This window comes from Lissotriton vulgaris, chromosome 2_1 (assembly GCF_964263255.1).
Source record: "Lissotriton vulgaris chromosome 2_1, aLisVul1.2, whole genome shotgun sequence".
NCBI lineage: Eukaryota > Metazoa > Chordata > Amphibia > Caudata > Salamandridae > Lissotriton > Lissotriton vulgaris.
The window spans coordinates 616,679,918-616,705,255 of NC_141687.1; the positions used below are offsets into that span (position 1 = coordinate 616,679,918).

Sequence of the window (25,338 nt, forward strand, 5' to 3'; positions counted from 1 at the left end):
CATAGAGTGTAGTTATGTAGAGCGCTTTGGTGGTAGAGTGCATTGGCGTAGAGTGCAGTAGAGTTGAGTGGTGCAGATTATAGTGGCTTAGAGTTTAGAGGCATAGAGTGCAATGTTGCAAACTAGAGTGTTTAGAGTGCATTAGTGTAGAGTTGAGTGGAGTAGAGTGCATTGGTTTGGAGTGCAGTGGGGTAGAGCAGTGGTTCCTAAACTTTTTTGACCTGTGTCTCCCTTGACCTAATCTGCAGTTGGCCGTGGCTCCCCACCATTTTTTTAACGGTGGGTGGGATGTAAGCCCGACCTCTGGAGTACTTCCTGTTATCTTCCTTAAAGTAATTGGGATGCAATTAAGGTATTATAATTATATTTGTAACAAAATAAGAAGATAACAGTTGTTTGATAAAAACTTGTTAAGTGAGAAACGATACAAGATTAATAGCCAAATATGTTTTCATGCAATTTCTTTAACCACACAACAATAGTTTAAAAAGTTCTGTATAATAAAATATCTTTTTCATTGAACAGGAAAAACCTCGGAGTCCGAATTTACCTTAAAAATACTAGTGATATGGATGTGCTTGTTTTTCCTTACATAGCTCCTGAAATCTTGGAGTTATTCTTGAGATCGCAACACGCATTTCTTTTTCAAGGTTAATATTTGCCCTATATTTTGACGTTATTACTGCAACTACTGAGAAACCAGCTTCACAAAGGTACGAAGTAGCAAACGGGATCAAAACATGCAGTGCTCTCTTGCTTATCAGTGGGTATTCATCTCCAGTTTTTGCACCAGAACTCAAGCAGTGACTGAGACTGGAGCCCTACTTTCAATGCTAAGTCACTTGCAACATCAATAAGCTGTTCTGCTTCCTCATTGTTGAAATGCTGAGGTATCTCAGCATTGAAGGGGTCTCTCACCCATTTTATTGGCTCCACTTCATCCTCTGGAACATATTTGTCAAGGTAAAAACGCAGTTGAGACAAATACAGAACAAAAACTGTCCGCAGTTCCTCCTTTAACACCAGCTCATTCTCCTGCAGAAACTGGTCCAATGAAGGAAAGCATTTATATTCACCTTTGCTTACACTGCTTTTCCAAAGGATCACTTTCTTCTTAAAGCCTGAAACTTTGTCTGACAGTTTCAAGATGTTAGTAGTATTGCCTTGCAAGGACTTGTTCAGTGCATTCAGTTTTTCAAATAGTTCAGAAAGAAAAGCCATTTGTATTAGAAAGTCTGCATCAATAAATTTGTCAGCAAAACAATGTTCATCATAATGTAGATATGAGTATATTTCATTCCTCAGCTCATACACTCTAAGCAGGGAGTTACCAAGAGACATCCACCGAGAACTGCTGTAGAACAAGAGGCATGAGTGTTCAGCACCCATGTCCTCACACAGTTTAGCAAAAAATCTCACTTTTCATTGGTCTTGTTTTAATATGATTTACCACTTTGATGACTATTTTCAGAATACCATGCAGTTCTATCTTCACTGAGGTTTCCTGGTGCCAGTGCTTCTCAGTGTATTATAAAGTGTGTCCAAACAGCATTAGGCGCTTTAGATCGTATGCAAGCTTGAAGTCCTTGGTAGCATTCTGCCTTTGAATGACCCCCATCTGTACAAACTCCAACACATCTCTCCCAGTCATTTTGAATCTGTTGCATAAAATCATCCACAACCGCATACAAGTCTTGACCTGTAGTTCCACCTTTGATTTCTTTACAGAACAACAAATCCTCAACAATTTGTATTTCCGATAGAAACCTGACATAGCAAATAAGATAGGTGTCTTTGTGGTTGTCTGTTGCCTCATCCAACTGGAGTGCAAAGTCTTTTCAACTTAGATTACAGATGAGCTGATCGTTAATATCTTCGGCCATATCATTTATCCTCCTGCTGAGAGTATTATTAGAAAGAGGCACTTTCAGCAGCTGTTTACCCCCATCTTCGCCGAGCATGATTGTTACCATATCAACAGCAGCAGGCAAAAGCAGCTCTTCTGCAATTGTGTCTTTTTTTTTTACTCTGTGCAACTAGATAGGCCACTTTATATGAAGACAGGAGGGCGTTACTATTAATTGTCGTTTGTTTTGAGAATGTGGAATTTTGTAGTTTGGCTTCTGGAACTTTTTTTACAAAAAATTCCCTTGGCTTTCCGGCCACATTTGGGTGAAGACTTTCAAGATGCCGCTTAAGTTTACTTGGAAACATGGATTCCAAAGCTAAAACTTTTAAACAGATTGCACATTGAAGACGGTCCTCATTATTAACCTGAACACACGTGAAACCATAATCCAAATACCTGGCATCGTACTTTCTGTACTTGGCTTTTCGTTTCCCGTCCTCTTTGTTGTCAGAAGAACCTGCAACTTCACTTTGCTCAGACGAACATGAACTTGGCAATAGAAATCTATTCATTGTCAATCAGAATGATGGAAATCAGTTCCACTCGTCTGAATTATTCAGATGGAGAAGAGAAGAATTTACAAATATATATAAGAGAGGTCTTTCTATCTGTAAAGTTCCTGGTCTTCTTTTCTTTTCATTTGCTCAAGTATTTCCAGGTTTCTTCCAGGTCTCATCCACAGTCTCCACGGTATAATAAGTCTGAAGTACAAAACATTCAGGTAAGACAAGTATAAGAAGAACAAAAGTTATCCTCTTTCTAATGATGGATCTATTATTTCTGTTAATTTCCAATAGCAACCCATGATAATGGTGACCATTTGGATTAACTATTTTTATTGGTACCCCGCACAGACAGAAGCCTTCAGTTTTGTAATGAAATCTAAAATCGCAAATTTTTGCAAACAATGAAGAAAGCCAAATTGCAGCTAATGTGTACATCAGACTGTGATTTGTAACACCAAATACCACACTTCAACAATTCCTCAGTCCATCCAAGGGCATATCACAGTAGTACAGAGTACGCTACAGCACGGAAATATGTTTTTTCATCAAAATCATGGCATTAGTTTGACTATCGGTCCCATTCTCTGACATAACCAACCAATACCTGTTGTGTATTTTGCAATCAAGGCAAATGAAAAATGTAGGGATGCATGCCATTTGCCCGTTTGTGCTCATTGGGAGGGTTTTGGGTCAATATTCTGGCATAAACGTGACAGCAATGAAAGGCAGAGCAACATTACAGAAAAATGAGCATGTCCAGTTTACAAGTCCCGGACCCACAAGAGTAAGAATAGCAATATATACAGAACAATAAAATGGCAAATGGAAAGTTTGCTGCATTTTAGTGCAGCAGTTGCAACCAACAATACAAAACATGAGCAACCACACCAATTCAGCAAATGCTGTGGAGCACACACACCACTGCAAAAGTGCAGTGGAGCACATGTAAGTCACGCATCTAGGTGCAGGACTATGCGTCTCAGTACCTGCTCAAAGGCTTGACGCTGTGCCCCGCAGGCCTATGCGGAGAAAGCTATGTGTCTGACTTCAGAATTCATTCACCACTAGCAAGAGAGGAGCTGGAGTGAACCAGGCCAGGCAGCTACATGGAAGTGCAAAAATAATCTGTCAAACACTGTGTGCATGCAGATGAGTGTGTGAGCATGTGTGTGAAAGTGAGCGAGAGACAGGAGTGAGTGGCTGCTATTGTGACTTAGAACGTGTGAGACTGAGATTGAGGGCAATGAGTGAAAAGAAATAGTGCATTGCACTGAATCAATGTGAGTATGGAAGTGGGAAAGAGTGTGAGGGAATAAGTTTAAATGAGCATGAGTGAGAGCGTGTGTGTAAATGTGCTGTAGAGCTTGTGAGTCTGGTGCTGACCCTGGCACTCGTGGCGTCAATTTTAGTTGTGTTTCAAGCCGCGGCTACTTTAATGGTGATGTGCAGTGACAGGCCCCATGTAAAGGTTAATAGGTCACCTTCCAGTTACTGATGTAATCAGGTGTTAAACGTGTACTATGGGGGTGACACTTTCTTCCAGGCATTATTCATTTGATTTAATGTCACACAACTAGAAATGCGTTAAATTATGCTGTTAAACTTGCCCTTTCTTGATGGGTAATCCGGTGAACCCTGCCATATTATGGGTCCTCCAAGTGAAGGAATATTGAGAAATAACCCAACAGATTTGATGCAAATTTATAAAAATCACTTAGATTAGCCTTGTGAGAGTGGATGCATGAAGCGGCAGTGCATGGGGGGGGGGCGGAAACTGGGCAGAGCAGTGGAATAGAGGCAGAACAGAGGAACATGGACAATGGTTGGAACGAGGCAGTGAGGGCAGAGAGGATGAGGCGGTGACAGCCTGAGGAGGGACAAGTGAAGGAGAGAGGACAGAACATTTGGCAGGGGGCAGCAGTGAGAAATGAGAAAAGAGAAAGAGCGAGGAGAGGAAATATATACCATTAAAGAGTGCTGGGACCGTGACAGAATTAGGTGAAAGCAGGTAGGGCTTCGGGAGAGTCAATAGCGTGGACATGTGACTACCTGTGACTGGCTGCACGGCCGGCCCATCAGGGGCACCAACCTGTCACAGTATGCCCGTGGGCATCAATGAGTCCACACGCAACTGCACCCCTCTCCTACCCTTCTCTGTCTTCCCGGTCTGTCACCGCATGGCAACAATGCGACTGGCTCGTCTCATCCTTGGGTCCCTAGAGTCAAGATGACCCTTGGCTCGGCTCTTCACTTGACTGCTGATGCCTTCAATTAGAATTTAATTGGCCGGGGGTCCCGGGGGAGTTGGTCTTCAACAATCCTTCGGGAGTGCAGCGAACACTTGTGCGCTATTAGCATATTGAGGCACATTTATAATCACCCTGCGGTAGCGCATGCAGAGCTACAGGGGCAGCAGCACAATTTTAAAAGCGTCAGAACCACTGCCAGAGGCATTCTGACCCACCTTTGTCCCTATGATGCTTAACAGCCAACTTTCAGTGTTTTTTTTTATTTTTGTAAAGTGCAAACTGTACCCGAAGGTATTACAGCGCTCCTTTACATGAGCTACAGTTACATTAAATAAGGCCACACTATGTCCTTGCTTGTGCCTGTCAGCATTCCCAGTCTGATGGAGGCCCAGGCCAAGGTCATAACATACATCTCGGACAGGAGGGCCTATTACAGAGGGCCAGCCTAGGCACAGACTGGAGATTGATTCAGGTATGAAGTTTGCTTACATTGCATAGTATGCAGCTTGTTAATATTGCATGTTTCAAGATTATTTGTTTTACTTTTAATAATTATAAGTGTAGCATCTTGCTACCCCAAAGATGACGCTAGACTACGTTATAGATTGGAGTACTTTATATGCGTCCACGCTGGTCCCTGCCCCTATTCTAACTGCCCCTAGACCGTCTCTCAGCTCCTCCCGTTCCTGTTCCTTCCCTGGCTCCACCCCCCAAACACTAGACTGCATCACACAATCTTACATCTCCCCCCCTTGTGAACAAAATAAGCTTAGTGTCCAACATGTTTATAGTTCCTCAGTCAGCCACATGGGTCCGCGGGCCGCCCGTTCAAACTATGGAGACACATTTCCATTTCCGTTGTGTGGCTTTCTGTCGCTTTGACGAGAACATCTTTTATTACAGGAGTGCATCTTTGAAATTGCGAGACGTCTTGTGTGGTCTTCTTGTGCTCAGGTTCGTGGTGGTTTCCAATCAGCTTCTTGGTGATCCACTCATCTTCAGTTTCTGAGGTGACTGTGAAAGGCTCAGCTTGATGTCAGCAGCCTGTCTTCCTTTGTGGCTCTTGTTTGATTGACGCTCGATCTCCTTCATGAGGGGATGTTGTTCTGGTTCTCTTCCGGGCACCCGCATATGATTTTACTTCTTTTTGTCTTGTCCGGTCGAGGGCAACACTGCCCTCCTGTTCAAAGTCATGTATACCAGACGGTAAGGCGCTATCTGAAGAGACCATCTTGGTTTGGTTCGGGGACTCATTCACTGCCTCTGGTTGTCTCACCCACTTCCACTCATGTTTGGGATTGGTGAACCCTTTGACTGTCTGGGCATGTGCATGTTTCTCTCTCATCTGATGATGATCTGTCTCTGTTAACACGTCTGGCTTTCCTTGCAGAGTGACTGGATAGTCTTTCCCATCCGGTGGGTAATGTCCACTATATCTGTTTTCCTTCTGTTGGCCCTTTGGGTCAGCCTCGCTGACCCTATCAGGGGTGAAGGTATATTGTTTATATCTTGATATACCTGCGACTGACATGACAGGTTGTCTTGTGGAGTGATTGAGTACTGAGGGACATTGGTGTGAGATACGTTACTCTTGATGGGAAGAATGTCCTTTGGTTCTGGGGTATGTTCAGGTGGTTGACGCCATGGCCGTCGTCGGGACCATGACTCGGTCGACTCGAGGGATTGAACAGATGTGCTTTCTAAATCGGAGGAGTCTTTTGTCGATTTCCTTTGATACCGTTCCTTTGAGTGTGTCTTGAATGGAGGATTTCTGAAACAGGTAGGCCATGACGAGCTGCTCCTAGACTCGGAGTTCTCTTTGGGATATTCTCTGGGTACCTTTCTTGAAGTGACTTCGGTGTCATCTTACTGGAGAGGTTGTTTGATAACCACATATTTATTTCTTGTGTTTGATCCCTGGGTATTTGGTCTCTGCCTCTCTCGTGTGATGATAATGGCCTCCTCTCAGTTTCTTCATTGTCTCGGATGTCGTGGATGCGTTTGTCTTCCTCTTTCCGGTGTCTGAGTGGATCAGTCCATCTTATGCGGTTTGCTTCTTCTTCCCGCTTGTTTTGTGCACTGACATCTGTGTTACAGGGGTGATCGTGTACCGATTTCCAGTGTTGACGTGACTGGTCCAGTCTTCTATAGTTTGCCTTTCTTGCACATTTGTTGGGCAGGCTGTCATCTGGTCCATTGGTGCGATCTGTTCCACTTGACACGTCATCTGCTTCAGAATCGTTTGCACCATATGTTGAATGACTCCTTGAGGTTGAATAACTCCTTGAGGTTGTATCAGTGAAGCTGTCGCAATCCTGGATCAGCTCGGTCTTTTGTGTTGTTGGCTCAGAGTATTTCATGTCACTTTGTCTCTCCCGCTGTCTTGACTCTGGTCTGCCTTCACCCTCCCCATTTCTGGTTTGTTTGTTTCTTGAGCTTTATTAGTGTCTTTGCGTCTTGCACTCGGGTGCAGTTTATTGAATACTTTCCTTGCTTTGACCCGCTCTCCAACTTCGGCCTTCCTGATGATATCCTTTAGCGACCAATGCCCTTGAAGGATCTTGCGCTTCGTGTTAGAACTTGAACAGCCTTCAATTATCCGGAGCCGAACTGCTTCTTCATTTGTAAATGTGTTGAAATGTCAGCATTGTACCAGATTTTGCAACCGGGTGATGAAGTTTGGCAATGGTTCTCCTGGTTCCTGCCGTGCTGTGTTGAAGGCAATGCGATCATGATCCACGTCTGCCTGTGCGTTGAAATGGGCACGTAGTTTTTCTTGGAGTCTTTCATAGGTCTCTGTGTCCTTTTCAGAGAATGTTCTGATTAAGCATCGGCCTTCATGACCCACCAGCTGGAGGAGCAGTATCAGACATTTTCCATCTCTTTGTTCACTGATTGCGTCAAGAAAATCGTCCAGTGATTCCAGCCACCGGTTCCATTTGGGACCCAAACTCTGAATGTCCGTCTGTGTCACTGAGGGTGGCCCTTCAATGCAGGGATTGGACCGTTGTGTTGCTTTTCCCACCGCCATGATCTGATACGGTCACAGGACTGTTCACTTTGCTATCTGTCTTATTTGCTTGTGCTTGTTTTCAGGGTATCTCTTGTACTTGCCAGTGCTTGTTGTGTTTATTGACACTTTTGTTCCTTTCACTTCATGTTGCTTGTACTCGTGCTTGTTCGTTTGCCTTTGCCAATGCTTGCTCCCTTACATTTACCAGTGTTTAGTCTTTTACGTTTGCCAATGCTTGTTGCTTCACATGTACCAATGCTTGGTCTCTTGCATTTGCCAATGCTTGCTGTACTATTTCTCTTCTTGTCTTTACCAGTGCTTGTTTTGTAGATGCTTTACCTCTTACATTTGTCGTATTCGAGGTTTGTACTGGCTTGTACTTGTCGCTAAAGTCACTGCGACTCATCACACTTCTTGTTGCTTGTAACAGTGCTTGATTGTGTTCAAAATCATCTTTGTTTGTTACTTGTGCTTGCCCGTGCTGGTTTCATTTATATTTCTTGCCTTTACCAATGCTTGTTGCTTTACATATGCCAATGCTTGCTCTCTTGCATTTGCCAATGCTTGTTCTTTGATATTTACCAATGCCTGCTCTTCTGCATCTACCAGTGCTAGTTCTTTTACATTTACTAATGTTTGTTTCATTACAGTTGCCAATGCTTGTTTTTCACAGTTGCCAATGCTTGTTTTGTAGTTGCTTGTGCTTGTTGATTCTGGATACTGCCTGACCTCAAAACGACCGCTCCCAGTCTTCACATGGGGATGTCTCTCTGGCCGCCTGACTCTAAGATTGCCGCCGCTATGAGATCTCGTCTCTCACGAGATTTGGCCTTTCTTTGCTGCTGAAATCACTCGGCACCCATTCAGGCACTCACCGGGTGCAGGGGCCCTCCCCTGGATGCAGAAATCGCCACTGGTGCGGTACCGGCAGGGAACGGCACGGAGATGGCCGGGGTGGGCTCCCGACGTCACATCCTCCCGCCTTGAGGGCTCACGCTTCAGAGGTGAGTCTCCAGTTCTTTGCGCGCGATCGCGCTCAAATGCTCATTCACGGCATTCACCGCTCCACGCAGCCTTCGCAGCCACGGAGCTTCAGGACAAGTATGCCTGGCGGCTTATTCTTCGCCGCAACGCTCTTCTCAATCGCGACAGTCGCGAAGGTGGGCTTTTCACTCGCGCCGCCAGGGGACAGGGTCATGCAGCGTAACAGGATCAGCACAGGTTGCACAGTGCGCCCGATCCCATCCTCGTCGCCAGCTGTAGCATCTTGCTACCCCAAAGATGACGCTAGACTACGTTATAGATTGGAGTACTTTATTATGCGCCCACGCTGGTCCCTGCCCCTATTCTAACTGCCCATAGACCGTCTCTCAGCTCCTGTTCCTTCCCTGGCTCCAACCCCCAAAAACTAGACTGCATCACACAATCTTACAATAAGGTGTAAAGAATGCTATTTAAAGTGACAAAACGTTCTTTTTCAAACACCTTTCAGGTTCTGGTCTTTCTTGTTTATTTTATCTTCTTTTGGTTTATTGCTTTGAGTAGGAGAAAAAACTGCAGATTTGAGGGAAGGGAATTTCTTTGTTTACATGACTTAAGAAGAACCAAAGGGAAACTACTCCACTCTGTCTTTTCCTGAATGTAGAACATTTCATGTCGGAATGTACAGTGTACACTCTCTTGTGGTGATGATAGGGCAGGACAAGAAAGAAGGTGGCATACCTACTCAGGCCTGCCTCCATAGCAGTGCTTAATTTGAGGCAGCGGTTGCCGGTGCAGCCCACCGGCACTCATTTTTGGGCATCACCACTTATTTTTCCTCATCAAAGATTTACTAAGAGCAAGAAAGCGAAAAACACACAAAGAAGGAAGAAGAGAAATATGGAGAAAACATCATCACACAGGGAGAAAGCAGGAGCTTGTTAGAGTGAGATAAAGGGGTAGGGAGTGCTTCCAGGTGGATTAAAAGCACATGACATTTAATAGCACCGGGGGCGGGGGTAGACCATCTTCCCACAACTCATCTTTCACTTCAAGCTCACTCACTGTGTTCTTCCATGAGTTCTACTCAAATCTCTGTTTTTGCTCACCACTTTTAGAATCCACCAGCCGCCACTGCCACCGACTCAAGTTAAGCACTGCCTATAACTGCACAATCAACAAATGCTATCCTTATGGGCAAATTCTATATAGACATGTTCCATATCCCTTATGGACGCAGGTTCAGTACTCCTTTCTGTTGCTAGTAGAATATGGCCCAAAATGTAAAACAATCACAAAAGATAACAACAAAAAAACGGTTGACGGTTGAATGATTTAAGCCACATACGAGCTTCTGATCCAGAGACTTTGGTGTTGAGTTGAGCAAGGCGTCTCTGTTGTAATATTTTGCTCTCTTCATGGATACCCTCGTGCAATTAAGCGTTCTGTTAACTTAATTGCATGTGTTGGTACAGTTTCTTTTTTATCCTCAAAAATTCTCCAAACGGAATAGAGTCCTTCTGACAGTTGGGGTGAAAGATCCCGTGTTTCAAGATGGTGTTTTTGGCTGTCGGTTTTCTATATAGATCGACCGTTAGTTCTCCTTCTGTGTGACGTATCCATATATCAAGGAATTCTACCTTATCAGGTGAAAAATTGCAGGTGAATTTTAGGTTTGTGTCTGCCAGATTGAGCCATTCGATAAATTCTTTGAGCATGTCTTCTGTCCCAGACCAGATGAAAAAGACATCATCAATAAATCTGTGCCATCTGGAAATGTTTTCGAAAAATGGTGCGATCTCATTAAAAATGTTCTTAAGCTCAAATTCTCCCATATATATGTTAGCTATGCTGGGGGCACAAGAGATAACAAAAAAAAAACGGTGGGTAGAGGAAAGGTTAGATATTATATAAACTACATCACGCTTTAATGTGCAATCCTGAACATTCTGTCTTAGTGCATTTTTAACCATTATTAAAAGAATATGACTGTAATTTGGGAATTTATCAACGAACTAGAGTTCCATCAAGCACATTTAACTTGCGTGTGCAATAAGAATGAAATCGAAAACCCTTGGATTTAGAGTAGACGGTCATTTTTCTTCTGTCATTAAAAGTAGTAAATCTACTAGAATATTCAGACGGATTACTACAAATAAATTCGTGGGTATTCATCAACTTTTGCAACTGAACCCACCCAGGAATAACCAGTCTCCTTCCCAGTTTCACTTATTTACCCACACAGAAATTTAACGATACCAGCAGATTTTGCGAACCGGAATATAATTTACCCTTGTAAATGACATTTTTTGTGCATTTTAGTTTAATTTAGTTATGCAATTAGGACGGCGGACTTCACTTACCTATTTCCTTGACTTGAAAAGAGGGTCCCAAGAGGCACAGCGGGCAGGCAGCACAAACTCGGCTCAAACGCTCAGAACAGCGTGAGTTGAGAAGAGGGTCCCACGAGGCGCGGCGGGCAGGCAGCACAAACGCGGCTCAAACGCTCAGAACAGCTTATGGCCGTATGCCAGTAATGGCAGAGACTACACCTCGGAAAGCACTACGACGCGTATGTATGCACATCACTCCTGGGCCAAACCATGTTGCAGGATGATGAAGGTGGCATTTCTAACTCCCCCGTATGTTCGCACATCGTGCGCGGTGCCCCTGGCTACTCATTACGGCGCACCGGGGTGTCGCGGCGCACATTTTGGGAACCAAAGGGATAGAGTGTTGTAGAGTATTGTGGTGTAGAGTGCAGTTGTGCAGAGCAGGTTGGCATAGAGTGCAATGATTTTGAGGTGAGTGGTGTAGAATGCTTGGTACAGAGTGCTTTGGCTTTAAGCGCAGCAGCATACAATAGGGTGGCACATGGTGGAGTGGCTCAGGGTAGATTGCAGTGGCATAGAGTGGTGTGGCGTAAAGTGAAATAGAGTGGTGCAGAGTGCAGTGGCATAGAGTAGTGTGTCATAGAGTGCAGTGGTGTAAAGTGGACTGATGCAGAGTGTAGTGATGTATAGTGCATTGGAGTAGTGTGCAGTAGAGTGGCATAGAGTAGAGCAGTGCAGAGTAGAGCGCAGTGGGATAGAGTTCAGTGGTGCAGAGTAGAATGGCATAGAGTGGAGTGGTGCAGGGTCGGATGAAATGGTGCAGGGTAGGGTGCAGTGGTGTAGAGTGAAGTGATGCAGAGAAGAGCCGTGTAGAGTGTAGTGGCATAGAGTACATTGGCAGAGAGTGCAGTGTTGCAGAGCAGCAGAGTTTAGTGGTGTATAGTAAAGTGGCACAGAGTGCATTGGCATGGAATGCAGTGCAGTGGCATAAAGCAGAGTGGTGCAGAGTAGAGTGGCATAAAGAGCAGTTGTTTAGAGTACAATGGTGCAGAGTGCAGTTGGCTTAGAGTGCAGAGGAGTAGACTGTTGCAGAGTAAAGTGGCATAGAGCACAGTGGTGCATAGTAGATTGGCATAGTGTGCAGTGGCATAGAGTGCATTGGTTTTGAGTAAAGAGGTGTAGAGTGCATTGGCGTAGAGTGCAGTGGTGCAGAGCAGATTAGTGTGGCGTAGAGTGGATTAGCATAGAAATCACTCGCTTAGAGTGGAGTGGTACAGAGGAGAGTGCATTGGCTTAGAGTGCAGAAGCATGAAGTTCTATGTCGTACAATAGAGTGACATAGAGTAGAGTGACACAGAGTGGAGTGGTGTAAAGTACAGTGCCGAAGAGTGCAGTGGTGCATAGTAGAGTGGTGTGAGGTAGAGTGCTTTGGCATAGAGTAGAGTGGTGTAGAATAGCAAGGTGTAGAGTGCAGTGCAGTGATGCAGTGTGAGTGGCATAATGTGGAGTGGCATAGTGTGGAGTGGTGCAGAGTACAATACAGTGGCATGGAGTTATGCAGAGTAGAGTGGAATGGCGTTGAGTAGAGTTGGGTAAGGTGGTGTGATTTTGTACTGTCATTACAGACAGGACATCTTCAATTGAAATGACCTTTACATTTGGACAGACATGCAGTTTTACTGATGAAAGTATACAGTACACAAACGCTAATGTGTGGAAATGTCTTCACCTAGTGTATTGATTTGTTTTGATCGTAACAAAATATTTGTTACGATGCTGCACCCAAAATGGAGATAGCCTTGTTGATACGACCCTGTGGTCGTATCACCATAATCCACCTCCCATGTTAGCTATGCCTTAGTCAGGAATTTAACAGACGTTAAATTCCTGCATTAAGGCATAGTTAACGGGATTCAAAATATCGCTACCCCTTGTTAATGATCTCACGAAGCTGGGGTAGCGATATTTTCTCATGGTGTTTTGTCAAGGACGCCTCCTTTGCATCTTAATAGAGATGCAAAGCGAGGCGTGAACAAAACGGGAGCTGAATCAAGGAAACACGTTCTGCCGTGTCCTTGCAAATAATGCGATATAATTATCGCCGCTTTTCGCCCGAAAACGGACGCTAAAGTGGCGATAATTATATCGTCAGCCCTTGATGATATGCCCCCAAGGTACCTAGAACACAGAGGCTGACATTTGACCTCTGTCTTTGACTGCCCATTAAATGTGACAACATTTAAAGGGCTGTTTACATAATCCAGTACTGGTGGAAGAATACAGTAAATAAAGATTGGGATGGGAAGGGACAGCCTAAAATAAATAAAGCCAGCAATAGAAAGCAAGAAAATGTGGGTTAGAAACCGCAAAGCCAATGGTAAGCAATGGGCAGAATCCATTACAAGGGAAGCTTTCAGAATGTCCCCAAGATGTTGTTAGCGCCTTCGATCCAAAAACAGGACAAGATTGCCTTTTACTTTGCGTTTTTGGATAACCTTGTTATTGCTGCTTTTCTTTGGAAGTCACCGGTAACCGCCCCTTCTGACCTCCCAGAAGGATTTTATACATGAAGTTATACGGACACTCTCAGTGGCCTGTGTATATTGAGGTGAAGATGGAGGTATAACAAAAAATAAATATCACAAATACGTCAACCATTTGTGAGGCATTCTGTGGGGAGTTGTGTTCAGCCTCCCCCATCTACAGCATTGTGTCGACTTCATATGGCCTCATGTGGCGCTATGCCTAGAGATGCATGCCTCATCTGGAATGCTGTGCTCAATTCTAAGATTTTTATATAGGTCTGTGATCCTTCCTGCATATTGTGTCCTGGTCTGAACACCTCTCCTGGAGAAGCGCATCTAGTTCTGGAGGCCATCTTTGAAGTATTGTTTGCCTGTTCTGGGCACTACATCTGAAGGATCATGTCCAGTTCGGCAGTCAACCCCCAGAGGGGTGGAGGCCACATCTGTAGTAGTGCCCAGTTCTGAAGGACACGTCAATAGAATTGTGTTCAGTTCTGGAACGTTCTTCTTGTTTTTTAACTATGATTGGACGAATATTTTTGGGAAGCCTGACTAGTGATCACGTGGAAAGCCATTAACACCTGTAGCTCGTTTGCAACCTCCCTCTCCAGAATTAGGTGAGGAAGGGCAGATTGGAAATGGCAGCTCATTCGAAGGTTTTTGGAATCTGCATTTTGTTTGTTCAGCACATGGGTGATTATAGCGGCCCTGATAACAACAGGAACAAAACCCTGTTGGAGAGAGGCTTGTGTTAGGGCCTCTGGGTTCACAGTGTCGTTGTTGATGTTTCCGTAACGTGGGAATGTGGACAGGGCTCTGTAGATAGGTTTGAGGCCTTGATTTTTCAGACTCGTCACACTCAGTGGGTGGGATGTTGAGGAGGCAGAGTCAGAGGTGCGCGCGCTAGTGGAAGGAGGAAAGAGGACAGGTTGGTGTTTGTCTTACCGCTCAATACCTTTAGCAGACTTTTATCTCAGAGAAGGTTAGAAGGGGTTTCAATGTTTTCCCTAGAAATAGCTTTTGCTGTTGGAGATTTCTGGCCTGAAGTTCTCGTGGAAGGGACTAAAGCGCTCCTTTGACTCATGGAAGCCTTGTTGACTTGGGTAATACCATGTTTTCCCTTTTTTACAGCCCTGGTCTGACCTCACACATGAATTTCAGAGAAGGGCCTGTCTGTTATAATAGCTTGATTTGCAACAGCATCAGATCAAAGTAGCAACTTGCCTCATTTGAGGTTCTGTAAATTCTGTCTTGCCCTGTGAGGTTATGGTTCTGTCACGATTTTGGTGATGTTATACCGTATTTAAGTAAGTACGGCTAATATGGAGTGAATTTGTCACGTTAACTAGCGAGTTCATTACGTATTCAGAGACTTTGTCTCGAATGCGGGTTCCACTTTGTCCGTGCCTCCATTTTGTGTTGCCATCACGCAGGCCGATGAATGTGGTCGAACGATTAAAGCGACCTGGCCTTCTCTATTGGTATACATTAACTAGGTTCTTCTTGACTCTAAGGTGAACTGTAAGAAACTGACCTCGCTAAGCCAATTTCCTTGGTTGATCGTTATTTGAAATTGCCAATCAATGTTCAGGACATCGTTAACTTTTAGTTTCCTTGCAATCTGCCTTATCTTGTTTATCAGCTATAACTGTTCTTTCCTATGTTTCTTCAATTACATGGGTCATGCTTTCAATTTATGGGTTTGTCCGGCTTGTGGAGATTGAATTTGGGACATTCCTAATAATTAACTTTGGGTTGGGCTATTGCAAACTGAGTTTTCTGTCATGTGATACTTTGTTTGAAAATGTTTTCCTATTGGCTAATGTTTGGTTGATCTTGCATGTCCATGTTAGGCATTTTGCATACTTGCAAAAGCTAAGACTGCCCCTTACTTTTATGCTGAGTTTTGTAACCCTAAGCATATATAAGGCCTCTGTTTTCTGTACTCCTCAGACTGCCTCATTCAGTTGCTAAGGCTTCTGTGTGACGTAGCCTCACTCATTTGAGTTTAATACAAATGTTCTCTTTATATTCCAGCTTCTGTGTCAAGTTCTTCTTTCTATTAGTGAGACCCCTGAGAATGAAGATTTGAGTTTCTTCAATTGGCGCAGCCAACGTGGGCTTCATCAGAGAAGTGACTATCTGTGGGAGTGATCTTGTCAGGAGACTGAAATCTACTGAGGGGGACAGAACAGGATTCTACTAAGAAGGTACTCTGTGCACAGAGATTTTGGAGATTCTTTGTCTCTGCAGCCCAGTATATTTCTGATCTTCCTGATTTTGATCCTCCACATGATGTCACTCCTGACTGAGAACCTTTTTTTGGCGTGAGTATTCTAAAAAAGACCGTTAGGTCATGTAGAACTTGACAGTTAGAATTTGGATAACCTTTTGATTAGTAAGAGTAAGGTTGTTTAGTAACGCTTACTGTAGCTTTGGAATTTTGGAATTTGTGTTGGCCAACTTAAGATATGTTTTGCATTGTGGATATGCAAATTGTAATTTGTGTAGGCAGGTAATGAGGAGATTTTTCTCTATTTGGTTTTGTTGAACGGTGCACGTACGAAAAGTACCTTAAGCAGTACTTTGATTATAATATTTACATATTCTGCAAATATTTTTGGCATGCCTGTTTTCAAGCGCACATCGAAGAATGTGTTGCTTTTTTGAAAGGTACCATAGTGTGATGTGAAGTAAATTAGCCGGCTCCCCTAGAGGGAATATCTAAATAGGTTTAGATTTAAAAACATATTTCTTCCTTGGTGATTTTGTATCCCCAGGGAATTAAAATATGACATAATACAAAACAAGGATCCTTTGTTCTGCGCAATTGTGTGTTTTGGCTTCTTGGATATGCAGCAGTCTGTTTTTACAGTCTTTTGGAACACTATTGAGAAGCGTTTCTTGTAAATATGACTTACAACTAGTATTTGCAAATGGTTTGGTTCAAGTTCAGTCTGTGGGCTGTCCTTTGTTTCTGTCCTGAGTATTGATTTGTGGGTTAAATGTGTATTTAAATGTCTATGTGGTTTTCCCATTAGTGCAACTTCTGTAAGTGAATAGCGATGGCGCTATTCATGAAATGCATGGCTAAAGCGCGCCGTATTGTGTGTCCTGAGTGTTTTCACCCCTTTCTGTTTATGTCTGAAATGAGCTCAAATGTGTTTTTATGTTTTCAGTCTATTGAGCAAAATGTTTAAATGCTTAAAAAAATTTTTTTAACATTCACTAGGAATAAAAAGGCCCCCAAAAACGAATGGTGTGTTTTGTAGAAAACCAAACTTATAGCATTTTTTACTTACATACATTATATTAGATATTACAAGGCAAACACTTCAGCTGAAGTAAATTTTTGCTGAGCTCAGACGCATATTATAGAACATGCATTGATGTGTCTTCGTTTGAAAAAGACTGCCACAGTGCTCAAGTTACAATGCTGAGAGACAAGCTAAATAAACAGGAGTATTTACTCAGCCAGGACTTTGCCCTCAGTTAAACACGGTGAATCTTTGCATTTCAGAATGTTGTTTTCAAAAGGTTCCTAAACTAAGGTTCATTATTTTGTATTACAGGAAGGCATTTCAATTAAGGGTTTCCTCTCTTTAAGCATTTTTGTAAGCATATTCTTGGGTCTGTTTCTAAATAAAAATTGTCCATTTTAGAAAGAAAAAATGTGGCGCCAAATTTTGTCATGTTTCAAGTTAGGCTTCTGTGCTTAGGCTTATAAATGAATGCGTCTAAAATGATAGGCAAGAGATGCAGCTTGCTTTTATATGTGGAATTATCAAAAATTATTTGGTTTATTAAAAATAATTGTTAATTATGAAAAATAATTATTAAAAATAAGTGCTACAAAATTCTTTTTTAACTATTCATGAAGCTTAATGCTCATACTGTGACCTCCTAGCATTATAATTTAATTTAAGTTGTGCTGTCCTGCATAATGAGGACATTAGCATATGGAATTTTACTTAGCGCAGGCGTAAAAAGCTCATTTTTCTAAGGATTTACATGGGATATGTCTAATGTCCAATCTCTGCAATTTGTAAAGAACATTCTGAGGATGATTAATATGTAACGCAATTATAGGATATTTATTTTTAAGTGCCCCTAATATTAAAGTCGAATTTGGGTAAAATAGACCATTCAAACAGCTTTCTTGCCATTTATAATAGCTTTAAAGTCACTTAGACTTCAGTAAATGCAAACATGTAGGTATAATACAAATTTACAGGTTGTTATGTTATTAAGTTCTGCGAAATATTCACAGTAAATGTTTTAATAATCTAGAGAATGAATAGATTGTATCCCCTAAAAGGAGTAATATATATAACATGTGTTTTTAAATAGGGTTGATTATTGCAGGTTAGAAAGAGTTGGGAAGGCTTTTTTGTTTTTGTCAGCCTCAGAGTGAGGAAGAAAGGGCCAAGGAGCATGGAGCACGTGAGGCAGATTTTGACCTTAACACCATAGCAGCTATGGAACGTCCAGCTCCAGTGCTGAACATTCCATTGCGCAGGTGAGGTTCGAACGTCCGACGGCCGACGGCAGCACTCCTGAGGTAGTGGTGCCGTCGGCCGTTGGAATAGGCGCAGCACCTAAGAGGTTAAGGTCAGTGAGGTGGGAGTTAGGAGTAAGTGTAAACAGATGGAGAAATCATTGCTTGGAAAAGCAGGGCCTCAAAGGGTGGTTGGCGCACAGTACACACAGAGTGTCTGTGAAAGAGTTTTATTTTTTTGGAAAGTCAAAATTAAGGTGGTTTAGCATGGTTTCATAAGATGGTTGGTTACAGTTGATATTTTGTGTGTTATGTGCAGTGTCAGCAGTATGTTGAAAACAGATGTGTTTTTTTTTATTATGACTTCTTTGAAAACAAATGTTCGTGCGTTTTACATACTTTTGCATTTTATCCTTTTATGAATTGTTCCTGTTAGTCCTGTGTGTCAGAAGCGACACAGTAAGTTGTATTTGACAGCCGATTTCCACTGCCTGGTGGTCTGCCGTCAAAAGGAGGGTAAGGATTTTAAACCTGACAAATTAAGCAAGCCCAAATATTGGGTTTTGGGCTGCAGGTTCACAGTGCATAAAGTACAAGACATGGTGTTGTGTGTCACCGCTCATTTATATATGCTATTGTTTTGTCTATGCTTTTGGTGCTTGATATACAGCAAGTATATCTGATGGCTTGACATGTGCGTTTTGTGCGTTTTTTTTATGCATGTTTTTGTTTTATGTTGTTGCCTCTGATACTATTACAAGTTCCCCTGTGTTGTGAAGGGATTTTTCATGACGATGCATATCGCTGCACAACAGTTGGGTTGATTTGCTAAATTTCACAGATATGATATTTTCATATCTGTGCACAAGACAGACAACACTTCACCAGTGTATGTCAATTTGGCTATAAATAAGTGTTAAAGAAAAATAAAAGAGATGTACAGGATCAAAGTGTGTCACCTGCTGTTAGTCACGTTACTGCCCCCTTCCCTTAAGGAACAGGCAGCCCTAGATTTATGTATCCTGATTGGACGTAATGATAAATTATAGATCTGTGACTCTTGTACATGGTGACTTAATTTCTATATTACATTAGTCAGTTTTGTTCTGCTTCCTAAGTAGTGTATGGCTTTGTACCATAAAGGAAACAAGGTTTCATTTTTCCCTGAAGAAGGAACTGGAACATTAGCTGAGGTTACTGTATATGGTTTAGCGGCCAGCAGTAGAGCTAACCTTTGTGAACTATTTTCATTTTTGTGTATCACCCATACTCTTGGTATTGTGTCACATGCTTGACTATCACCCAAGCAATTTTTTGTTCTTCCTATAGATTTTTCTTTTGTCGCTTCTCCCCTGACCGATGTCGCATCATGCCTAGTTATTGGGGATTTTAGCTGTGTCCTAGTTCCATTTCTCTTTTCCATATTCCTTTCACCAGTCAGCCCATTTGTTATTATTGGTGTATTGTTCAGGTTCACACTTCCAGCCTGCAGTAATGTACCAGAAACCCCTATATTATGTATAATTCCCTTTTGTATGACCAGACTGGTTTTTAAGAATTTTCTTTAGGCCTACTTCGAGGTTTTCCAGTCTGACTGTCAGGGTAGTGATGGACTGGTTAACTGACTCAACTGACTCAATACTATAGTAAGACAAGTTTTCCACCTCAAAAGGAGATACCTTACGTTTATTTTTTTTTTAACATGACCAATTTTCAATGACTATTTTAATTTGGTTTTTTACCCTTGGTTTGAGTTTTGGCCACACACACCCCCCCTTTTCCTTTGCTCCAACGGAAGTGCAGTGCACCGGAGGATCCAAGATTGGGAAAAAGCACTACATTCTGGTGCCCATGAAAGAGCAGCCTGACCGTCTTCTGACACTGAATAATGAGTGTTGGAGCCTGAGAATGTAGACCTGGGTCTGCACGAGATGATCTGTGCCCATGATCAATGACGAGCACAATATCTGTAGTGTCTGCCGCAGAGGAGAGACACTGGTGCACTGCATTGAGACATTGAGAATTTCAAGTGAGCTGTGAGTGTTTGCCAGGAGGGCATTCTAACGGATACTGATAGGCACTATTTTCATGGAATGCCTGAATTGAGAGGCCCAATGCGAAAACAATGGGAGCAGATTTGATGGACAATAGAAGCCTGCCAGAGAGGCTTGGAACGGACTCTGGGCATGGTTGTGGTTTCACAAGTGGTTTCCGTGCGATTGCATAAAATGGGTGTTAGGAGACTGATTCTTATTGTTTTGTTGGCATTGTTTTAAAGTAGTATTCTGTTTAGTAAAAGCAGAATAAAGTCCATTCTCTGTGGAAGAGTATTCCCTTTTCACCTCAGAGTATTGATAAGGATTGCCACTGTTTCACCTGAATATATAATAAGTTACTGAAATATGTAGGAGCCCTAAAATGTTACTAGATAATGTTAGGATTTGCTTTTGCTTAGGGTTGAGAAAAATGATAATTTGTTTGTAATAGTGGTCATTACTTTCTCCTGTTGTCTATATGTTAATTATGACTCAATGCCCTGTCCTCTTTGTATTCCTGCTCATACCTTTAATGAAATGTTTAGAATGGAAAATGTTCGCCTAGCAATGAATTAGGATATTGCCTCTGTAATGGCAAAAGGAGGATCTGAGGTTCTGTAAATTCTGTCTTGCCCTGTGAGGTTATGGTTCCGTCACAATTTTGGTGATGTTGTACCGTATTTAGTAATTACGGCTAATATGGAGTGAATTTGTCACGTTACCTAGCGAGTTCATTATGTATTCAGAGACTTTGTCATGAATACGGGTTCCATTTTGTCCGTGCCTCCATTTTGTGTTGCCATCACGCAGGCCGATGAATGTGGTCGAACGATTAAAGCGACCTGGCCTTCTCTATTGGTATACATTAACTAGGTTCTTCTTGACTCTAAGGTGAACTGTAAGAAACTGACCTCGCTAAGCCAATTTCCTTGGTTGATCGTTGTTTGAAATTGCCAATCAATGTTCAGGACATCGTTAACTTTTAATTTCCTTGCAATCTGCCTTATCTTGTTCATCAGCTATAACTGTTCTTTCCTATGTTTCTTCAATTACATGGGTCATGCTTTCAATTATGGGTTTGTCCGGCTTGTGGAGATTGAATTTGGGACATTCCTAATAATTAACTTTGGGTTGGGCTATTGCAAACTGAGTTTTCTGTCATGTGATACTTTGTTTGAAAATGTTTTCCTATTGGCTAATGTTTGGTTGATCTTGCATGTCCATGTTAGGCATTTTGCATGCTTGCAAAAGCTAAGACTGCCCCTTACTTTTATGCTGAGTTTTGTAACCCTAAGCATATATAAGGCCTCTGTTTTCTGTACTCCTCAGACTGCCTCATTCAGTTGCTAAGGCTTCTGTGTGACGTAGCCTCACTCATTTGAGTTTAATAAAAATGTTCTCTTTATATTCCAGCTTCTGTGTCAAGTTCTTCTTTCTATTAGTGAGACCCCTGCGAATGAAGATTTGAGTTTCTTCACATTCAGACAAGCCAGTTTGAGGGTGAACTATTTATTTGCGGCCTTGAGTTATTAATATGGCTCTCTTTTGAGTTGACACACAACAGCCCTTGTTTTGGCTCTATTTGAGATTGAGCCATCCAAGATCTGATTCTAGGGTTGTGGTTACTTGACACAGGCACTGGGGAATTATTGTTTTAGTAATGAAAGGTTCCATAACGATGTCTGCTTGGAAAGATAACGGATGTCAGGTTCAAGAGTAGCAGAGGGTAATTCAGAACAGCAGATGAGAATCCCACCCTCTCCCCTGTTGAGGTGGTTTCCAAAGTGTGAGAAGCTGGCCTGGTATATGCTGTCTCACTAGTTATAGTGGGCACCTTGTTCCAGTCCAAACAACCCTTACTGATGATTAGGTTAAAGACAACCTTTATTGAAAGCTATCCTAGTGGTAGTTATGGAGAGCAGCCTTCAGGCTAAGTCTCGAAGGAATGTAAAGCAGTTTGTTTTACCAGTCTATAACCTCCTGAATTACGAAATGAAAGAAGAACCACACAAGGTATATATAAAATATATGTATTTATTACTAAACACTCTCTACTAACCTCTTTAGGAAATTAGAGAACAAGTCACACAATATTAAGGTACTAGAAAAACAGTAAATAGCACAATACACAGCGGGCTCCACTGGGACACCGAACCGTATACTAAGAAAGTGGTATAACCACGACTTGACTAGACACAGTGCCTAGAGCACGTAGAATCGCTGGGACTCCAAGGAACCACCCAAGGTAGTGACACAGGGGACCCACGGGGACGCGTGCAGTGTGCGGACACAGCTGCGAGCGCCATACAATCCTATGAGAAAGTCGCAGTTGGAATTTTACAGATTAAGGACACTTACGAGAGGACTTTGAGCAAACCCTTTCAGACTTAGAGGGTTCTAAGGCCAGCACCCACTTAAGCACCGGAGTACTCGTGTTACCTGACCAAGGGAAGCCAGGTGCATAGGTATCAAATGGTGTCGGGAATCTTTGTGGTTTTCAATGGCGAGATGCTGTAAAGTGCTGCTGCCGTGAAGAGAAAAAGTGTCGGTGTGATCCAAGCCTGGATCAAAGCTGAAAGCTGAAAGCAGAGGGGACGGAGTCTGGGTCTTTAGCCAGTGACCAAGGGCTCGGTAGACGAATGCCTACCGATGTCGGGTGTTTCAGGTGAGAAGAGGTGAAGCTTGACTCTGCAGCCACAGGGACCAGGAGACGTCGATGATGACCAAGGTCCACAGGCGAGCTGTCCCATGAAGGATGTTGAGTACTGGGGGCCAGTGTCCGGATTGAACACCAAGCCTTGGCAACTGCAAACCACGTGGTCAGAGAAAAGATGCTTCGGTGAGGACCAGCAAGGTCCTGGGGACTCCCCAAGTGATGGAGAGTTAGGGCACATCTGGAGCAAAGTTAAAGTTGCCTGCACAGGGTCCCACAGGCCAACGGACCAGGACTGACAAAGGGACCTCAAGAAGACTCACAAAATACCAGCCCACAGAACACTCATGGTGTGTAGGCTGGTAATCTTCAGTGGAATCACTGCTCTGGGTCTGGACTACAAGTAGCCCAAAGCACAGCTTCAGGGGTCGCCAGAAAGCAGATGCTTTTGCAAATGGACAAGGTGCCTAAGGGTTCGAGTTGCACTGTCTCCACAAAGGATATGGGTCTCAAGTTTGCTGAGCACACTAGTCGACCTCGAGGACACTTGGAAACCCACCTCCAGTGTTGCAAAAGTCTTCGGAGTCCTCAGGAGCTTTGGAGTTGCAAACTGGTCAGATGCATCTTTGGTGCCTGCTTAGCCGGGGAGTAACTCCTTACTCCAAGGGAGTTTCTTCAGTCATGTAGCACAGTGTAGATCATTGAAGTACTTGGTTTCTGTAGCAGAGTTTCGTCCAGGTAAATCTAAAGTCCTGTAGCCAGGGTTTCCTACTTTATACCCAAAGGAAGGGGTGGGACAAACTCTGGGCACCCACCAATGGGAGGGTTAGGACAGAGAGGTTGCTATACCCATGTCCTTTGTCCAGTTTTGCACCAGAGCAGGGGCTGATAGCCCCTGCAACCAGTTTGAGCTGGACTATGCACAGGGACACCAAATGTACCCCAGTGCAGACATCAAAGCACTCTCAGAGTACATCCACCCAGCCCCAATACACTAAAGCCTGACTGGGAGGTGGTTACCCCTCCCTGTGACAGGAAACCTATTGCTCAGCCTTCCCCTGCCGGAGTTTCATCCAGCAGAAGGAGGGCAGACTTGTGTCTGTGGCTAGCAGCATCCATCATGTGATGCCAGGGCCGAGAAAGCTGGTACAGGGCGTACCGGTGTTGTCATATTTCTCCCTCTAGGAGGGTGGAATCATACCTCCCACACAAGTTACTGGTGTGGAGGTATGATTCCAAGGTGTTTGACACCAAACACAACAGTTTTCCTTGCAGCTGTTTTAAAGTTAGCATTTACCAAGAGGTTATAATGCACTTAAGAGTATATGGCATGGCTGCATCACAGAACAACACCGGAAAATAGATTCTGAATGCTGCAGAGGGGCCCTGCTCATGCATGGGCACCCTCTCACATAAAACCCAGCACCCTGGCTTCAGGATTGATAAGGCCTGCCATGGGGTAACTGATAGGTTTATATGTGCAGTGGTAAGGTAGAAATAGTGAGCCTATATCTCAGTAAGGGGTGCATGCACCACCTTACACAGGTTGCAGTAGCAGACCTGTTGTGTCAATTTGAGTGGCCTCTCAGGCTTGGCATAATACATGCTGCAGTCCCTGGGAGGCCCCTGTTGTACCAAGGCACTGGGTATATAGTATACCATATACTAGGTACTTATAAGGGTACCCCAGAATCCAGTCTGGAGTGTACCTAAAGTACATGCAATCAGTTTATAAGAGAAAGCAGCTAGGCTGGGGTCCTGAATAGTAGGATCCCAGCCAGACTAAGTCGAAAACAGTGAAACATCAGCAAAAATTGGGGGTAAATATAAGAAGCAGATCCTACTCTCCTACGCAACCCCCGCCCCCAAAGTCAGGACATTAAACTAAACTTGACTCGACCAGTTGAGTCTTCATGTTCTAAGTGGAAATATCTGGAGAGGTCATCTGCATTGGCATAGTTACTCCCAGGTCTATGTTCCACTGTATAGTCCATCCCCTGTAGGGAAATGTACCACCTCAACAGTTTGGGGTTTTCACCCATCATCTGTTTTAGCCATAAGAGGGGTGTATGATCTGTCTGAACAATGAAGTGAGTGCCAAACAAGTATGGCCTCAGCTTCTTCAGAGCCCAATATACAGCAAAGGCTTCCCTCTAAATAGCTAACCAACGTTTCTCTCTGGGGGTCAGCCTTCTGCTAATAAAAGCTACTGGCTGATCCTGACCTTCATCATTAAATTGTGATAACACAGCCCCTCAGATGCATCTGTTTGGACAATGAATTATTTGGAGTAGTTAGGACTTTGCAGAATGGGAGCAGTGCACATGGCCTGCTTCAGGTCATCATATGGCTTTTGACAGCTAACTGTCAACTGAACTTTCTTTGGCATTTTCTTGGAAGTTAAGTCATTCAAAGGGGTCACTATGGATTCATATCCTTTGACAAACCTCCCATAGTACCCAGTCAGGCTCAAGAAAGCTCTGACCTGAGTCTGGGTGGTTGGAGCAACCCAGTCCATGATGGTCCAGATTTAGCTCTGCAATGGGTGAACCTGACCTCCACCTACCAGGTGGCCAAGGTATACAACTTGACTCTGCCCTATCTGGCACTTGGTGGCCTTGCTAGTGAGGTCTGC

At 43.3% G+C, this 25,338-nt stretch overlaps 1 pseudogene across 1 annotated transcript in view; it reads right to left on the reverse strand.

Annotated features, from left to right (window-relative positions):
* Window positions 1–560: 560 nt before the first annotated feature.
* The window catches only part of LOC147730847 (protein FAM200A-like), a 50,246-nt pseudogene continuing 25,468 nt past the window's right edge, over window positions 561–25,338 (reverse strand). The window contains exon 2 of the transcript XR_015308610.1: window positions 561–2,610. The product of XR_015308610.1 is annotated as a protein FAM200A-like (transcript). The remainder of the gene's footprint in view (window positions 2,611–25,338) is intronic.